Source organism: Aegilops tauschii, chromosome 1, assembly GCF_002575655.3.
Source record: "Aegilops tauschii subsp. strangulata cultivar AL8/78 chromosome 1, Aet v6.0, whole genome shotgun sequence".
Taxonomy (NCBI): domain Eukaryota; kingdom Viridiplantae; phylum Streptophyta; class Magnoliopsida; order Poales; family Poaceae; genus Aegilops; species Aegilops tauschii.
In genome coordinates this window covers 288,266,101-288,272,381 of record NC_053035.3, presented here as the reverse complement: position 1 = coordinate 288,272,381, position 6,281 = coordinate 288,266,101, and the positions used below count along the sequence as shown (strand labels likewise).

The window sequence follows — 6,281 nt, the reverse complement described above, 5'->3', positions numbered from 1 at the left end:
AGGATAATTTTTTTTGGTGGAACTCCAATTTCAAACGATTCCAATTCCAAGATCCAATATCATCGCATAGCCTATACCATGCCAATGCTTTTCCCTTCAAAGATAAAGGGAAAACCTTTTTCATAACTTTTTCTCCGGGTAAACCTGCAAGCTTAAACAATCCACAAATTTGTTCTACATATATCAAGTGCATATCAGGATGTTCGGTTCCATCTCCTGCATAAGGATTAGCTAGCAGTTGTTCTATCATACCCGAAGGAATTTCATATTCAATATTTTCAGTAGGTGCAGTAGGTTGAGGGGTAGCTAATTGTGGTTCCGGTCGAGGTGAAGATACCCCGAAAAAACCCCTCAAAGGATTGTTCTCCATAGTAACAAGTGAAAATAAATTTCAGCACACTATATAAATGTTTCCTTACCAAATTCCACTTACCAAAGGCGCTTCACTCCCCGGCAACGGCGCCAGAAAATATCTTTGATGACCCACAAGTATAGGGGATCAATTGTAGCTCTTTTCGATAAGTAAGAGTGTCGAACCCAACGAGGAGCAGAAGGAAATGACAAGTAGTTTTCGGTAAGGTAATGTGCAAGTGCTGAAATTGTAAGTAGCAGAGTAGTTTGATAGCAAGATAATTTGTAACGGACAAGTAACGATAGTAGTAACAAAAGTGCAGCAAGATAGCCCAATCCTTTTGAGGCAAAGGACAGGCCAAAACGGTCTCTTATGATAAGCAAAGCGTTCTTGAGGGTACACGGGATTTTCATCTAGTCACTTTCATCATGTTGGTTCGATTTGTGTTCTCTACTTTGATAATTTGATATGTGGGTGGACAGCTGCTTAGGTGATGTTCGTACTTGAACAAACCTCCTACTTATGATTAACCCTCCCGCAAGCATCCGCAACTACGAGAAAAGTATTAAGAATAAATTCTAACCATAGCATTAAACTTTTGGATCCAATCGATCCCTTATGGAATAGCGCATAAACTGGGGTTTAAGCTTCTGTCACTCTCGCAACCCATCATTTAATTGCTACTCCACAATGCATTCCCTTAGGCCTAAATATGGTAATGTGTCATGTAGTCGACGTTCACATGACACCACTAAGAGAATCACAACATACATAATATCAAAATATCGAGATAATTACACGATAGTACCATATTTGGGGCGGCGGTGACGAATTGGTACCAAGTTTTGTAATTTTTACGTGTCAGTACCAAGTTTCGGGCAAGCCGTTGCAAATCAGGCTAAACCTCGTATTAACAGCGTATCTGACCGGCGGGGCCCAAATGTCAGGTGCCGATGTGTCATATTTTTTGCAGAAAACACCCTTACTTTATATGTAATCACGTAAAGGCACATTATTTTTGCGGGTAAAGGGTTTCCGTGAGAGTCTTTTTTTTTCATTCGGACTTGTTTGAAAGTTTCCGTTGAAATGGATAAATAAATAAAATAAACGAAAAATCACGCATGGGCAGGTTTCAAACCTGCGACCTGCCATACGAAGGTGACGCACGCTAGCCAACAGGCTACACGGACGTTGGCGAAAGATTCCACGCGGTATAGCTTTTATACGAAGAAGCGAACGCTGGGCCGGCTGTTGGGCCAAGCGAGGCCTGCAATTTTTTTCGTTTCGCGTTTTACTGCCGTGAGTGCTGGGGCTCGCTCGCCCAGGTTTCTTTTCATTTCATTTTGTTATGCTTTATTTTTGTTTCTGGTTTTGGCTTATTTTTAGGTTTCTTTTTTTTTCTCATTCACTGGGTTAGTTTTTTCTGACATACTGACTGAATATATTTTTAGATAGGCTTCAATATATGATGAACATGTTTTCAAATACATGTTGAACATGTTTTCAAATATGCATGAAGATTTTCTTAATGTATGCAGAGCACTTTTTCTGCGTATAGTAATCACTTTTTAATGCACGATGAACTTTTCTTTACAAAGGCTGAATATTTTTTAATATATTGAACTTTTGGTAACATACGTTGAACAAATTTTAAATGCAAATTGTACATTTTTGTAATATATGTTGAACAGTTTTCTTACTATATGATAAACATTTTTGTAATTTATGTTGAACATTTTCTTAATACATGGAGAAATTTTTTGACAATGTGTATTTCAAAACATGTTCAGCATGTGTTAAAAACTTATTGCGTAAACTCATTCTAGCATTTCGAGAAACACGTAGATTTTCTTAATAAATGTTGAAAAAGTTTTAATGCATTTCTAAATTTATTATGTTTACAATTTTATTTTTTCTATATAGTGTATGAGTTTTGAAGTTTCGAATCTCAAGGCTAGGAAGAAACGTGAACCATTGATATACTCCATCGAACGGTTCAAAATGCCAGGATTCGCGTGTACAGTTTCTGCTGCTTTCCAGAACGATCTACAGACCATCAATGCATAGAAGTTCACCTGCTTGCTATTGTTATGCATATGTGTGCGTATTAGGCAACTCCACCGTGCGACCTTAAACGGACGTCCGTTTTCTTCGGATTATGTCCGTTTGGGTAGGGATTTGAGGTCGTGTTCGGGCGTGTCCTGGGATGCGGTGGCCGTGCACCCAGCGCGCGGCCGCATCCATTTTGCCCCATCCTGTCCGCGTCTATTTAAAAAACTAAAAGCAACGTTTCAAATGCTAAGCCCTAGTCCAGCGGCCCCGGTTCATCACGCCGGCAACAGAGCCAGCGGCCTACACGTCCATCGCCGGCATCAGCCAGCGGCCGGCAACACAGCCAGCCTCCAAAATGAATAATTGTCCTCGCCGGCAACACAGCCAGCGGCCGGCAACACAGCCGGCCTCCAGAATTAATATTTTTCTCGCCGGCACACTGCCAGCGGCCCAGCGGGCGGGCGGCACCCATGCCAGCCTCCAAAAAAGAACGGCCGACGCTGATCGGACGACCTAGTTCAGGCCGTCAGCGTCGAGCATCTCCTTCTGCCTGGCCTCGAACCAGGCCCTCGTCTTCTCGCTCATCTTCGACAAGTCCACGCTCATGATCGCAAGGGCCACCTCCTTCGCTTTGGTGGCGGCATTGGTGGCCTCGATGTCGAGTTGTCTGCCTGGCCTTGAAGTTGTCGGCCTCGATGTCGAGCTGCCTTTGCCGGGCCGCCTCCTTCATGTCGAGCTGCCTTTGCCGGGCCGTCTCCTCCATGTCGATCTTCCTCCGCTTGGCCGCCTCCTCCATCTCAAGCTTCTATCTTTGAAGGTCTAGGTATTGCTTCATTTGCTCGTCCTTGCTTTGCCGCTTCTTCTCGTCTCTCACATCTTTTTGGGACATCATGCCATGCAAAGTCTCATGCAAGGCCATGGATGAGGCATCACGTATGTCGTCAACCTTGGAGTTGGTCTTGCCCCTCGGCCTCTTCAACGCCTCGCCATCTCCACCTCCGGCAAACTTGGCCGTCTTCTTGCCTCTCTTCCTTTGTAGTTCACGGTATTGGTCCTTGAACTTAGGACAATTGTTGATGATCGTCCAACAATGCGTAAGAGTGAATGGCTTGTCATTGTACCGGGCCTTGAATGCCTCCAAAGATTGAAATGCCTACACCACATGATCAACAACAAGTGAACATGCAAACATATACACGGCCGAAGTCTCATGGCCGTAGAAAGGAAAGGGCTAGGAAGAGGAGAGCATACCATGTCCCCAACGCCGAGACCACTCACGGGCCGTGCTTCAACGCTCTCAAATGCGGCGCAATACTTGTAGCATTCTTGTTGGATGAACAACCATCTCTTTTGAATCGAGCCGATGCCACGGTTGCTTGTAAATTGGTAGGGCTCAAACATCTTCCTTTCATGGAATGTTTTGTGGACTCTCGTCCAAAAAACAATGCCCTTTTGTTGCGCGCCGGTTCTCGGATCTTGGCTAATCTCCATCCAAGCTTGGCAAATCAACTTATGCTCATCTTGTGTATATGAACCCGTGCGAATGCTCTTCCTCTTCTTTTGTGCTTTCGCTCTTTGGGTGAGCTCGTCGATGAACAATGGCGCGCCACTAATATCAACGTCATTGCCTTCTTCTTTTTCTTCATCACCATCACCTTCAACATAGATGTCATCGTCTTCATGCCACGAGTCACCATGGTCGTAGTCAGCACGGTCGTCGGCCTCTTCATCGGGGACGTACTGGGCGCGGCCATCCTGACTTTGGGTCTCCTCGGGGTCGTAGGCACGGCCATGCCCACCCTCGAAGATCACGTCCTCCATGCACTGGTTGTAGAAGGGGTCGTCGACCGTTGGCGTTGGGGTTGGCATTCCGTCAAACAAGACGCGGGGGCCGGCATGGTGCCCGTGAACGGTGCCCGTGCCTGCTTTCTTTGCATCTCGACGGATGGCCGCCCGCCGCTGCTGGACCCAGGCGTGACGTTGAGGTCGATGACGGCCGCGGGGCGCAGTGTGGACGGCGCGAACAAGCCCATGTCCGGCGACGCCGAGAAAGGGGTCTGGCCGTCGTGCCTTGGCGGAGGAAAGCCGGGCGACATGGGCGCGGTGCGCGACGTCGGCAACTGGCAGTGCGTAGGCCGGGCGACCGACGAGCCTGTGCTCGCCGGGCCGACGGCCGCTGCAGGGAACCCGGCAGGACGGCCCATGCCAAGCATGAGGATGGCGTGCGCTTTGTTGACGAGGTCCTCCTTCTCGTCGGCAGCGGCCTTGCGCCGCGCGGCCTCCAGCTCATCGCGCTGGGCGGCGAACTTGGCCGCAGCGGCATTGACCTTGACGACCGCTCTCCGTTCCCTCCTCCTCGCCGATTCCGCGTCCAACTTGGCGATCTCCTCTGGCGTGCACTCCGACCGCGGCTTCCTTAGCGCCTTCTTCTTCACCTTTGCGGGCGGGTCGACGGAGCTCGGCGGGGCGTCGGCCATGGACGGGGGAGAGAGGGGGCGGCGGGAGGGACGTGGGAGGGTTTGGGGGAAATGGCGCCAAATGGGTGTGTGGGGGGGGGGGGGTTGGTTTCTCCCACCGACAGGCAGGCCAGGGGAGGACAAGCGCGCGCGTCCCGCCCGTCCGCGCGCTGTCCGTTTCACCCCAAAACCGGCGTAAACTTGGGCCGAGGATGGATCGAAAGCGGACACAAAGCGGACAAAAGTCCGTTTGTGCCCGCGCGCTGGGCCGTCTCATTTGTCCCTTTTACTCCAAACGGACAGGGGCGAACAGGATAGGGTCGCGCGGTGGAGTTGGCCTTAGCTGGCCGAGCCGAGCGTACGCATGGATAGCTGGTCCGTTGCGTGTTGCGTGCACGAAAATCACGTTGGGCAGGAGCGAGGTGATGTTTTGGTGGATTTCTTAGAGTCGGCTGTAGTGCATGATACTGACTGACTTGGAGAATGGCGTGAGAAGTACTCCCTCCGTTTTAAATAGATAGTACAAAGTTGAGTTATCTATTTTAGACTGGAGGGAGTATTCAATGGTGGTTGACATATTTGATGGGATTAATACAGATTTTGGATGAAGAAAGAGAAGCAAGAGGGTCTGAACCATGGAACACCATAATTTTTTGAAAAAATATTGAAACATGGCAGAAATATGAAAAAAAAACATTTTTTTTGCAAAACATTTGTTGTATATGAGAAAATTTCATACAGGAAATCACTTCATCTAGCAATTTGTATTTCGTTATATCACAATTCAGAGGAAATATATTGGAATAAGATAAATTTGGAAATTCATCTGTTCAGACTCATTGTACACATACCCGTTTATCTATTAGTATATGACAATTCCAATGGACGACTTATTGAATTATTTTATTGCTTGCAGTACTAACCGACAACTAGATAAATTTGGAATACTGTGATAATCAATAATGAATTTTTAAATGTCCTCAAATTTAACATTGAGATGAAACTGATTCTAAGCATGCAAAGCATGCACAACTTACTAGTAATACATGTTGTCAACCTTTTAATAATAGTGCGTTTACAAAAATATAATCAATATACGAGTAAGTAAAAAAATATGTGTTCAGCATATAATATTTTTATTATTTGCGTATTTGAATAATACTAGCAAAAGAGCCCGTGCGTTGCAACGGGGTAACAAAAATTATATTTCGCACTTATCACAATTGCTCCGTCTCCTCATTGTCATCAACCTATTCATCCTTTCGCCCTTTTGCAAGTTTTATTATGTACACAAGCTTGTGGTTTTCATCATCATACTGAGCAAATGCCAGTTAGAAAGGAAAGGTGGAGGTCAAGGGCTACTCTGAGTGCCATCTTAATAACTGAAGTCTCGATCTGTTTTACTCTGAGTGCCTTACTTG

General features: G+C 46.7%; 1 pseudogene; it reads right to left on the bottom strand.

The window, feature by feature from the left end:
- Positions 1-2,917: 2,917 nt before the first annotated feature.
- LOC141029377 (uncharacterized) lies at positions 2,918-4,881 on the bottom strand (annotated as a pseudogene).
- Between the last annotated feature and the right edge of the window lie 1,400 nt (positions 4,882-6,281).